The sequence below is a fragment of the Pan troglodytes genome, chromosome 14 (genome assembly GCF_028858775.2).
Source record: "Pan troglodytes isolate AG18354 chromosome 14, NHGRI_mPanTro3-v2.0_pri, whole genome shotgun sequence".
Lineage (NCBI taxonomy): Eukaryota > Metazoa > Chordata > Mammalia > Primates > Hominidae > Pan > Pan troglodytes.
The window spans coordinates 90,333,990-90,347,512 of record NC_072412.2 but is presented as its reverse complement, the minus strand read 5'-3'; the positions used below and the strand labels follow the sequence as shown (position 1 = coordinate 90,347,512).

At 31.3% G+C, this 13,523-nt stretch overlaps 1 long non-coding RNA gene across 1 annotated transcript in view; it reads left to right on the top strand.

Moving 5' to 3' along the window:
• The window catches only part of LOC134808146 (uncharacterized), a 124,374-nt gene that overhangs the window by 91,858 nt on the left and 18,993 nt on the right, over positions 1 to 13,523 (top strand). The window contains exon 4 of the long non-coding RNA XR_010150534.1: positions 9,223 to 9,304. This is a non-coding gene — a long non-coding RNA (uncharacterized LOC134808146). The remainder of the gene's footprint in view (positions 1 to 9,222; positions 9,305 to 13,523) is intronic.

Genomic DNA, 13,523 nt, shown 5'->3' with positions numbered 1-13,523 from the left:
AAGCTCTCTGCATGTGATTATGTTTTAATTACATAGAGAGAGAGAGAGAATTGTGCAAATAATGGTGTGTTGTATTAAAATTTGGGCCTATAAACCAAGTTTTCATTCAAAAATGTATTTATTTCCGTCCTCCACCTTCCATCTCCTGCAATTGGATCAACAATATTAATTGCTTTCAGAACATGAAGTAAAGTCCAAAATGTATTCAAATAGAATAGAATGATTGGTTTTGTGTTCCAAATTAGATTCTTATGCTGAAAGCAGGAACAATAACCTTGAAATGAAAGGCTTTTCATTTTCAAGAGTCTGCTGCTTTAAAGAGCCAAAGACTAGGCTTTGAAGGAAGCCAAGCTTAATATGTTTGCCATAAGGAAGTGATGGGAACAGGGACAGAGAAGAACTGCACTACCTGCCCCAAGACCTTAGATAAGACAACCCAGTGTGTTTGCCTTTGATGGGGTCAAGCTCATTGAAACACATAAACAAATCTGCCATTTGAGAATGGCAAAGCAGCTTAAGTGTAGAAATGTTGTTACGAATAGGTCTCAGCTTAAAGACTAAGAACCTTCCCTTACTAAGTCTCTTAGGATCCACGTAAGAAAGAAATATGGAGAAAATTTCAGTTTGAATTATCCCTCAGCTCCATCTGTATGTAAAGAATTGTCTGATAAAATGCAAGCAGATCAGAAAAATACACACTACTAGAGTACTAGAAATAATCTAAATTAACTAGGTGACTAGAAGATTGGCAAATCTAAGGACTTCTCATCAGATGCAACAAATGTAGAAACTTGCATTGAATAGCAATACAAGATGAAGTATGTTTTTGAAAATGTTTACAGGTGAATAGGGCAAATAATTTCCTATTATCTATTACCTACCGAATACTGGATGCTACATAAGACACTCTGTTACCTGGAACTGAGAAGCCACATGGAAGATAATTTATGAAAGCTATATAGAACCTTGGATGTATTGGGATACAACAGTATATGATTGAAAAAATTAGTGAATTCATGAATATTTTTTCAAGTGATTAAATTATGTCACTGGGTTCTGTAGACTCGGGGCATGAGATAATGTTTTAAGTTTATTTTTAGAAAAATAAATTATATTTACATTCACTTCAGTATTAACTATAAAATTTGACCTGACTCAGAGCTAAATAATACATATTTGTTAAATTAATCATACATAGTCAGTGTATTCTATAGCTTGAAAAGTCAAAATACCTTGTGATTCATATTGTCCAAAGATTTTAAAAAGAAACTAAGGCTAGATTCTTATCCTACCATGGTCTATACTTTTCATATAGCTAATATCAAATGTTCTCTCCAATTTCCAATTTTTAGTGTCACTTCAGTCTTTAGACGAATCAGCAATCCAACATGTATTTTTGTTCCACTGAGTTTTAGGCAACAACTCATTGTGTGAAATTAATCTTGATTTTTAAATTTTGTACACATTTCAATGGCTGACATTTAACTTACCTGAGCATATAATTTTAGAAAAGTACTGCATGTTTGAACCCATTTAAACCATCCAACATAGGTCCCTACAGATTCACTATTTATCTCTCAAATGCAGCCTGAGAAAGGGGAAAGTAGGGAGCTTGTATACGAAGTTGTCTACTACCCACATCAAACTACCAACTAAGATATCTTCAGGTAATGCCATGCTTTGTGGTATATTGATATCTGCAAATAATGTAGAGGAAGATAGGATAAGCATTACGCTTTGGCACTTATAACACAAATTTGTGGCTACTTGATATTTTGATACTTTTAAGGTTGGTCTTGGAAAATCATAATACTTTGAATTAGGTACTATCTCTCTATGATAAAGAAAATTTCAAATGCATATTTCTGAGTGGTTTTAGTTATACAATCACCTAAAAAATAAGTAACCAGTAATAAAGACATAAAAAGTAGCTAATTGACTGAGGTAAATATAGTCAAGTTTGATGCATACACGAGTAACTAACTGAAACAAAATATTTTATATAAAACTAATATATATCAATTCAGAAAATATAAAAGACAATGAAGTGGAAAATATAATTAATTGAAATGTAAAAAGCTTCAAGCATGAATGTAGATTCCTAAACAAGCTAACAAATAGGAAAAATAAAAAGTAATTTTTGATCTTTAAATGGTAGTTTATTGACATCAAGCAAAAAAGAATGGATATTTACAAACCAGAAACCACCAACATATACTAATAAGAGAAATGACAGCATTTGTGGCTTTTTGCAACCACATTTTAATATAAACAATGACATAATATACAGTATAGTAGAGCAGATAAGTTCTTATTTAGCCATTATTCTCTAAAAATATTTTTAAAATTTCATGCTTCTTGTAATGAAAGTTATGTGCATGCAACTGGCCTTGTGGTGTCAGCTTTTTAGCTGACACCACAAAGTGGGAAGATAAAACAACAAAATGTTTTCAGCATTTTTTCTAATAAAAAATAATTTTGTAAAAAATAATTTATTAAAATGACTCACTGTACAACATAGAATAAAAAGTATCCTGTAAAATAGTTAATATATTAAGCAAAATATTAATAATTATACCCAATAAAAGAGCAATAATAGCAGTGAATTTTGGGGAAAAAAGTCTACAATTTTTCAAATGAAAATAAAAATGTATTTTCAAGAGGAAAGTAATAAGCTTTGATATTATTAAATAAGAAGGATAAAGTAACTAAGTTAACTTTTAAAGCATTAAAACAAACCATATGTAAAGACAGTGATGATTTACAAATGGATGAATAAGGTTCTCTCTTTATCTGAGGATGCCGATATGTCTAGTTTTTAGCTATTAGCCAAAGTGAGGAGAGCAGGATCTATGAATGCGCTATTTAAGTTTGAAATATCATCTGGTGACCAGCCTCACCATTCATGATTTGGTACTGGCCTAACTGGTTTCATAAGCCTAGAATTATTATATGGCTAAGGGACTTAAAGACTTTGCTGAGAGCTTTCATACCCTTTTTTTTCTTTCCAGTGCTTGCCTGGACTTTAGTTCTCTTGTCCCAAAACTCAACTTTGTCTTTAAATAAAATCCTCAAGGGAGAATGTTTTATGGAGTCAAATGTGTCCTTTACCCAAACTGAGTAAATATTTGCAGCTTATAAAAACAAATAATAAACTAACACAAAGTGGGAAGATAAAACAACAAAATACCTTGATCATGTCAAAGAAAGCAACATAGAAAATGTAAAATAGAATCAGAAAAAGAGCAACAGAGAATGCAACTAGTTAGAAAGTAGAAATTTCTTCAAATACATGAGTAATTATTATAAATGTGAATGTAAATATGTGGACACACAACAAGATCTAAGTAAATTTTGTATTCTTGTTTTGCATGTCTTTTTTTAAACATTATTTAAAAAGTTTTCCCAATGCTTAAATTTCCTCTGAAATAGTTAACATTTTATAATAAAAATATGATATTTCTAAATGAAAGAAAAAATTATTCACATTATATTTTTCTTATAGTTACTGCCAGAACGTTGGCCTAGTAAGGATGATACTGCAACCTGTTTTCTCAACTCACAGCTTCATCCTCTGTGATTATAGATGCTGAAAAACATAAATCTGACATTTCAGTTAGTATTCTGACTCATGGAAAAAGGAAACTAATGTCAAAAAACTGGGCCAACTGTAACTAAGAAAGGAAAATATGACAAAGACTATCTTTCTCTCAGCTTTATGTGATGTTAACAATTTGCCTTATTGTGTCTTATACCATAGAACATTTTTGAATGGTATTACATGTCAGTTAAAATGTAGCATCCTTTTGAAAGCAGTCACTTGAAGTTTAAAGAAAAAAAAGATTTGGATATTTTAAAAGTAAACATGAGTTCTTTTAAAGTTGAAAGTCTTTCTTGACATCTTTCAAACTAGAAATGAAAAAATCATGGAATCTCATACAGGGTAAATTGTATTTCATTGGTTGGGTAACTGCATATGATAGTTGAGAAATTGATAAAGGCTTGAAGCTTTGCCATTGGTGAGTGTCTGCCAAATGAAAAGTTAATAAAAGAAATCATGTCAACGTGGTTTCAATGATACTGTAAATCTTCAAATTAAATATCTAACTGAAAACACAAATACTGAGTTCAGGATTGTATTCTTGACTTACAAATAGATGAATACAACATGGAGCTACACTTGCTGTTTTCGTGTATTGGTCCAGAATAAGCACAAATTAATTATCATAGAAGATAATTTATACAAATGCTTAGCAATAACCGTGAGTAGTGCTAAAATATGCCGGGTGTCAAATAATCCTTCTGCGTGATACTGTTTACCGTGGAATAATTGTACTGACATTTGCACTGTTGGTGCAAAACAATAGTGGTTAAAACTCCTGGTGCCTTAGCACAAATCAAGATGGAGAGACCTAACTATACCAATAGTAACATTCCCTTCATTGTTATGCAATGACCGTTTAAAAAGTCAGTATCAAGCAAGTATTGAAATTAGAGAAACTAGTATCCATCTGAAGTGCTTTACAACATTTCATTACTTCAAGTTTTTCTGATGAGATATGTGGCAATATTAACAAATGCAATTTATTGTTTTTATTATTTCAATATTGGATAATAAAATGTGTCATGAACAAATATTTTCCAAATAATGTGTGGTGTTATAATCATACATGAATAAAATATCCATTCAAGGTGCATGATAACCTAGTGAATTTTACTATACCAACGTATGAAAAACTCATTGATACGATTTCAGATTCCACGTTGCAACTAATCTTGAAGAAACTCATCAAGTCTGAATGTAGCATCAAAAGTAGCCACAATTATCTAAAAAGTGTTACCAAAACAGTTTTCAATTTTTCTCATGTCATTTCTGTGTGAGGACAGAAATGACATGAGAACATGTGGACATGTCATGTCTTTTCTTTACATGCTTCAAGCAAAACAACATCATCACAACAGATTGAATACAGAAAGCTACTCGGGAGGCTGAGGCAGAAGAATCACTTGAATCTTGGAGGCGGAAGTTGCAGTGAGCCAACATCGCGCCACTGCACTCCATCGTGGGCGATAAGAGCGAAACTCCATCTCAAAAGAGAAAAAAAGAGAAAAAGAAATGTGAACCCAGCTCTTTTCTATTGAGATGTAAAATAGTGGCATTCTTCTCACTAATTGTTTTGGATGATATTGTTATTTTCAATAAAGCATATCAACATAATGGGTTTAATTTTGTCATTATTATTATCATAAATTGTTCAGTAATGTTTTAGTTTCTAATATGGCAAATATAATAAATGTAAGCCATACAAACAAAATCTCTTTGCAGTTCTTAGTAATTTTTAAGACTGTAAAATTGCCAATCAAAAAGTTTGGTAACTGCTACCCTAGGGAAATCTTTGCACTTGCTCACTGGGATAAATATACAAGAATGTTCATATTTTTATTATTATAAAATCCTAGAAACAACTTACTCCATTTTATATGATGTATGAATAAAATAATTATGTTATATTAATTTGTGGTATTGATTTTACCCTATGACTATTCATAGCAAAATTTAAAATTAAAAATTGTGATAATTATCACCATAATGCAAATCTTCTAACATGACTTTTTTCTTGCAAAGGCCTACTTCTTTCTGTCATATTGTTTCTAAATTATTCTCTATCTCATTCTCATAAGAATTGAATTTGCAATTTTTGTTTTGAAATTGACAGAATTTTAGAGTATAAAGTTTCTTTATGCCACCATCTATGGCCTCAGTTACTGTTGTCAAAACTTGGTGTTGCTTTGCTGTTGCAAACCTAGATATTAAAGATTTTCACACTCCACTACTGAGATTTGGGCAAAGGGCTCCTTGCAAGCACTAAATAACTGAGAGAGGCTTTTTTCCCTTTTCACTACACTGCAGGAGCAGGAGGAACTGTAACAATTTCCAGGAACTTTGAAGGAAAAATATATATTTCACACATATCATATATGCATCAAATAATTTTTTTTCTATTTACTCTATATTTGACTTTGTGTTATTGACTACAGAGGGTGTTAAAGACAATAGATCACATGCTTTTGTATTCTGGTGACCCCATTACTGAAAAAGAAAATTTCAAGTGACATAATAAATACATTTCCCAATATTTTCTCTTTTTAGATCAGTGGGGCAGTTTTCATATGTGGATGAATTATGCACTTTCCTTGAAAATCACATTAAAATTAAAATTATTTATTAAGCTCTGATTCTGTGACCTGACATTTATGTTCGTATGCCAGTAGGTACCTAGTGGACAGGGAGAGGAGAAAACCCAAAGGATCAGGGAAACCATGGCTTGAAACATTGGCCACAAAGTGAGAGCTCGCAAAAGCAACAACAATCCCCCTCACGTTCCCTCCCACCTTCTTGGCATAATGCCCTGTGATACTCCACCACTGTCAACAACCTGGATCTAATAACATTCCTAAAATTGTTAGATGACTGGTGATTTTCGGTCTGTTTATTGGTTTTGTGAAATATCTTATACCTGAAGCATCTCCATATTACCCTTGTCCCTTTTTTTTCTTACTATTTATTTAAGAAAGCATTTCTCAAAAAGTCCTCTGAAAATATTGCTTTGCTTTGGTGTTATAAGAATAATATATACTCAATATAAAAAATAAAAATATTACCATAATTTGGGACACAAGGTGGAACTCAAATTAACTATAGGCATAGAGTAGAAGGTTTAAGATGAATGGCTCTGGCGCTTAATTCTTTGAAGTCAAGCCACTTTTTAAATGCGTGTTCTACAGCAAGGTAATTAACCTTTCTGTGATTTGGTTTCCTGGAGACTGAAATAGTACTGACCTCCTAGGACTGATGTGAGACTTAAAATAATTAATTAACATTTCATTGGTAATAGTGGCCTCATAAGCCTGAAGATAAATCTAAAGATTAAATTAGCTAATCAGTTGTGAGAATGGAATTAACCTCATAATAGTATTTAACACCCAATAGGTGTTCACTTTATTAGCTGTATAAAATAGCATGCTTTTACAGCTTTAATTTCATTTTTGGTATAATATTTGGCAACTGCTGTTTTACTTAGCATAAACATTTTTCTCTATTAGTATCACTATTTGTAATAAATCTCCAATATTACATTTTATGGAAAAAATATAATTTAATCAGGCAGCCATATATTGGGATATGTATGTTGTTTCCATTTTTAGTTTTATAGATAAGGCCAAATTTAGCATTATTTTACATACATTTATATGCAAATAGTTTTTATTGCCTAGGATACTTTTTCAGTATTGGAATTACTAGAATTAGGTGTATCCACTCATTCACTCCAAGAACATTTAGTGCCTGTTTTGAGGCTGGCATTTATCTTCAGCTCACTCTCTGATTGTCACGAAAGGAGTAACCTGCGTTTCTGCTCCTACAGAGATTAAATCCCATGAGGAATAATGTATACTTTTGTACACACTGTCAAATGACCTTATTGACAAAGTTTGTACTTTGTCAGTCATCTTCTCATTAATATAGGAAATATTATTCCTTAAACTTTAGCCAATGGGGAACATTTTAAACCAACAAGCACAATATAACTAAGGAAGAAAACAACACAATAACAACAACAAAACTGCCAATTAGAGAAAAAATAGTACGACATTAATTTGTTTCGCTTTATTTCTATTAAGTTTTATTCTTTTAAATATAAACTTTAAGTATTTATACTTCATAGCTACTGACTTTACCTATCACTCCTGCTCATTTTTTATTTGAGGCATACAGCAGAGATTACCTGATGCCAATATGCCCACATGAAAAGTATACATTTTCTATATTTTTATTTTTTGTGGATGTAAGTGGGGAAATGATTCAGTTCTGAACAATGAGATGTGAGCTCATTAGATTTTAGTGAAAATCTTTTTTTTCTATTTTACATAATGAAACAGAGTTTTCAACAACAGAGAATGGAGGTACATATATGTACATATACTTCTTATATTCTATATGATTTCTAATTTTAGATTCCATTTTGTCAGTTGTTTTAGTCTACATAGAATTTATTCATGTACCAAACAAGTACTTTTCATGTGCAAAACTATACCAAGTGAGTCCATATTTTGTAGCAATGCTGGTTAAATGCACAATAATAAGAAAGAAAAACTGATCTGAATACTGAAAAACATTTATTTGTTATGTTATTTGGACAAATTATTTAATACATCTGAATTTCAAATGCTTCATCTGTAAAACAGGAATCGTATTATCTATTTTACATGACTAATGTCATGATGAAAACAAAAAGTGTATGTTGAATCCTAAGAATAGTACATTAATAATTTTATCATTGCTGTAATTATTGTAATTACTATTTTAACTTGAATATCCCAAGATTGTGACCAAAACGCAAGGCTGTATTCTCAAATCATGGTAGATTGAGGGCTCAGAAACTTTATTGTTGGTAAGTAAATCATGGTGGCTTGAGGCCTTTTTATTCTCAAACCATGGTGGGTTAAGGCCTCAGAAACTTTACTGTTGATAATTAAAAATCCCTCAGTGTATTCTCTTCATTTTGGGGGAGATTAAAATGGATATCCCATGTATGCCCCAAAACCCAGTCTGTCATTTCTCTTCACCTTAATGCCTGTTTTCATTCCCCTTCCTAGTTCTGACTGTATTTGTGTCAGCTGCTCACACAGTTATTTGAGTGCTTGTTGTTGGTACTGCCCATAATTAGCAAACCAGCTTCCAGGCATGCTGTCCTTGGTACTGATGTTGCAAAAAGAGCGAAACTCTGTCTCAAAAAGAAAAAAAAAACAAAGATGTACATTCTTAATATAACATTTAAAGTGTTTACTATGTGTTGATATTACGAAATGCCCATTTTTTGTTCTTTTCCTGCCTTATTTTTATGATTAGTACTTTGTGAATAATGTCTTAACAAAGAAATATTTTGAATGAATCTTAATTGGAGCACAAGACAGACAACAGAATTTATGCAAGGCTGTTAAAGCATTTTTTAAAAGTTAAATATGACAACAAATGAATACTAACAATTTAAGTATGACATCTTGCATTTTTATGTCATTTTAAAATTTGTAAAATATATTATTATCACAATTGCTGTTTAAAAATACATGATATTGACATGTTATAATTACTTCCATTTTACAGTAAAAGAAATGATGATGTTTAAAAATAATTTCTTTCCTTTACTTTACATTATTTCAAAGATCTGGACTATCTACACTGGGGATATGACTGCGGTAGCAATATGAAAGATACATGCCACAGAGGAAGAATACCAGCATCAAAGTGAGAAACTTGCTTTTAGTTGCAGTGATTTGTGACCTATGAAAATATATTTTATCTCTCAGGCCTAGTTTCCTCATTAATGAAAGACAAATAATAAACAATTTCCATGGGTCTACTGTGAGGATTTGTTAAGGAAAAAAAAAAACTTATGTAAAATTCCATTCAAGAGCTTAAGAACTAGTATAAAAGCTCAATCAATAGTTTTTCTCTATAAGTTTTTTTCATGCTAACCACAATGACATTTATATTAATCACCTCTTCCAAACACCTGAAACCACTCTTTTTTCTAAGTATATCAATTATTTGAAATATTACATAAATAATTGAAGTCTCAGAATGTCATCTTTGTTTGTAAATCACTTGGTCTTTTTATTTTATTAAAGAATGTTTTCACGCTATTATACCAAACTTAAAACCATGACATTTTAGAAATAAACAGGGTATATAATATTTAAAGAATAAATAAATACGTTTTCCTTCTATCCTAATGGATACTTAGCAATAAAGAGATCTATTTTAAATAAGATAGAATGCTGCCTCTTTAATCCAGGTTTTAAAAGGACATTTTATATGGTGTTAGAGTAGCCTACAGTCTTTAAATTTTTCTTACTGGCTTCCAACTGAGAAAGGAATGGCACTTTCTTTGTTACCTTATGATGGAAGAGGTAAGCGAAAGGACTGTCAATGGATCCATTGATAGTGATTTACCCTACTTCTTCACAAGCAGCAACTTCACGTTGCTTTTACTTTATTTCTGACACCTACTAAATGTGTTAAAAGCACTAGTTCAGAATTTATCTTAAGTAGGTTTTTGTAAATTTAATATTGCGTGGGCACTCAATCTTTGCAAATGCAGAGGGATTTTTTTTTTTCCCTGAGAAGACTATAAAGTAGAATAGCTGCCTTGGGCACTATATAGCAAGTGTACAGGTTTCTAAGATCAAGGAGTGGTTAAAGTCAATATCTCAATTACCCTTTGTCCTGTAAATGATTCTGTGGATAAAGTAAAGTGTCTCGGCAGGACAACATGATAGAAGATTGTGCACTTAGTGCCCAGGATCTATTTTACTTTGGATAAACAGAGTGCTTCACTCTCTTTCCTTTCTGCCAATCTTCCTTTCACAAGGACGAAATTACCTAAATGGAGAGGGATTGTTAAATGCCTAAACTTCAAGATTCTAAAAGTACTGGCAGTTTGCCATATTGAAGATCTGACAATGACTGGCCTTGTTTTTACTTAAACACTCCTCCCCATTTAGATATTGACAATATAGAGAATGGGAATGCCCTGTAATTTCCTGCCTCACTTTATGTTCACTGGGAGAAATCAATATCTTTACAGAACTTCTGTTTCTTCATTTCTTTTTATCCCTACTTCTTCCACTGAAGTATTCATTGGAACGGTAACTTTCACAATTCTAGTTACTATTTTAAAATGTACTCCGAAGATGCTATCCCTGCTCTGTTTAAAAATGCTGTTCTTCCTGGAGTGAATTGGAAATACAGAATGAAAACAGGAATCAGCAAATGGAAAAATCTATGGTGGTGAGGTGGACACACAAATAGAAAGATGCTATTACCATTTTCAACCTGGCTAAGATTATTTTTATATCTAGCACCGTATTCTCACTGAAAGGCAACCACTGTAGTATATATACATGGTTGACTGGATTTGATTCGAATCACAAACATTTATTAGCTTTGTTTCCTTTATTTGAAGAAGTTATTATTTAGCATTTCCTGTCTTTCTCAAATAAAGCTAAAAGGAGTTAAATTCGGAAAGTGTGTGAGTAGCTAGATAGAACATAGTAAGCACTCAATAAATTTGCTAATGTTGTCAAGGCTCAACTTTTCTGATATGTTTCCCTTGACAGATTCAGGTCTAAGCCAAATTATTTGTCAAGTTTCTTTTATAGTAATTCCTAAGTGATTATATCATGTCCCAAATCTGACTATAGCAAGTTATCAAAGGGCAGTATTATTTTTCCCCTCTTAAAACTTTTACTGAAATTCAGAAATGTGTATCCAGAGATGCTTAAGTAGCACTAATACAATTTTATAAATATTTTTCTATGGGAAAATACTATTTCAAGTGACTATTGCTCATTTCCTAATTTTCCAAAAGCTTTCAGTGTTGCTAAAGTGCAATCTTAAATTATGTGAGTTCCAAATACAGTTAAAGCACAGAAGATAATCCAGGCAAAAAGAGAGAAATCTGTAGTACAAGATAAACATAGAAAAGAGAAAAACATTTTTAATTTGAAGTAACCAAGTCAGGCATATAGTCTTCATCACTGTACATGAAGTAGCTAGTTGAAATGATTCAAAATAATGCATTTAGCTAAATACCAACACTGTATTAATTGCTCATTTAGAAACAGCTGGGTAGTGACACAGAAAACACAATTAAATATTCTTTAAACTAGTTTAAAGAGCTCAGCTGATGCTTTTAAAATATAGCATGGTAGTAAATTTATTCTAAAAAGTTAGAAAATGTTGAAATATTGAACATATCCATTGTGCTACCCAAATTCGTGCACACACACACAAATCATTTGATATTTTAATGGATTTCAGCTCCGTCCATGTTTTGTAAATATTATGCATAGGAAAGAGTTAATGGACAATTGTTCTTGTTCTTCTTCCTTTATGATTTTGATTCTGTCCTCCAAATCTATTGAAAATATAATTTGCTTTCCTTTTCATTTTAAGAACCCCGCACTGTATTCCTTGAATATCCTTCACAATATTATCATTTCATCAAACAAATAGAGATTTAGATTTAGATTCTACTTTTATCTAATTTTCTCTCCATAGTTAAATGTCCCAGTGTAAAATTATATACACACTTAAAGATGGATGTGACAATATGATGAATAATGAGAAACGATATGTAAAGTGTCTGCTACACATTCAGTACTGAAGAGTAGAGGTTTTCTCCCTTTTCCTTTCACAACTCAACTATCCTTTTCTTTCTTCTCATCATCCCCCATCACCAACTATCAAGAAGATATTTAGTCTGATTTTTTGTTAGGATCATTAAGAGACTTTTTCTAATTTCTTTATTAACTGTGGTTCATTTAAATGTACATTATTGTTAAATCACACATCATCTTTCTTCCGCCTCCTCAACTTGTTATAAGGATCCATTTTGTATAATAATGAAAAATTTTAAAATAAAAGTAAAATAACTGATTATTGGTCACTTGAGTGTAGCAGAAGTTTACAAATCAAATTTTGAATGGATAATACCCTTCTCAACAAAAATCACATTAATGGAATTTTTAAATACATATCTCTTATGAAAGTGCAGCTTTTGGAAGATCAAGAAGGTCCAGTCCACTGAGTCTTAACATCTATCAGTTTTGCCCAGTTCAGTACACCACCTGCAATGGTGCACTAAATCAGCTTCCCAGCCTTATTCAGAAATCAAAATTACTTGCCCTTTTCAGACAACTATGCAGTTAATGAAATCTAAAATAATAAAGTCAGAATAAAAGTATACACTCTTCATTTGTTCATCAGGTTATGTGCCTGAAGTTTTGTCTCAGGGATTTCTTTCCCCCAAGGTAACCAACCTGAATCTTTGATTTCAGGATTTTAAATAAAAGATTTAAGAAAACTCAAGTATCTTCTTGTAACTGGTGAAGTAAACTTTCAATTCATGAAGGTGTATGTGTGAAATAACTTTAATAGTTTTTGAAAATGAATATTATTTTTAGTTGGCAAATCATAATTATATAAATTTGTGTGTATAATGTGATGAGCTTTGTATTTCATAGGGGCACAAGTTTCTGAAATTTTATTCTGACTTTAAAAATAATTTTTCATTGAACATTCTGGAATACATTTTATATATTAAGACTTTTTGTCAGTCAATTAATCAATCTAGTCCATTGTGTAATAAGATTGCAAAGACCTAGTGAATTCATTCATAATCCTCATATTCTTTTCTATTTTATTTTCTATTTTTTTCTATTCTCCGACATATATACTGTATCAAAACAGATAAATAATCGTCTTGACTCTATCCGTAATCACCAATATAAGTACTATCTGAAAACTATTAATATTCCCCATAATACACTGAAAAGACATGTTATTCAAAACAAAAAATAAAATATACTAATCAATGGAAGCTTGTTTAAATGTATCAAAGAGTAAAATGATCTTTAATGTATATTTGATTCTAAAACGATAACTTAATGATCTATAGGGT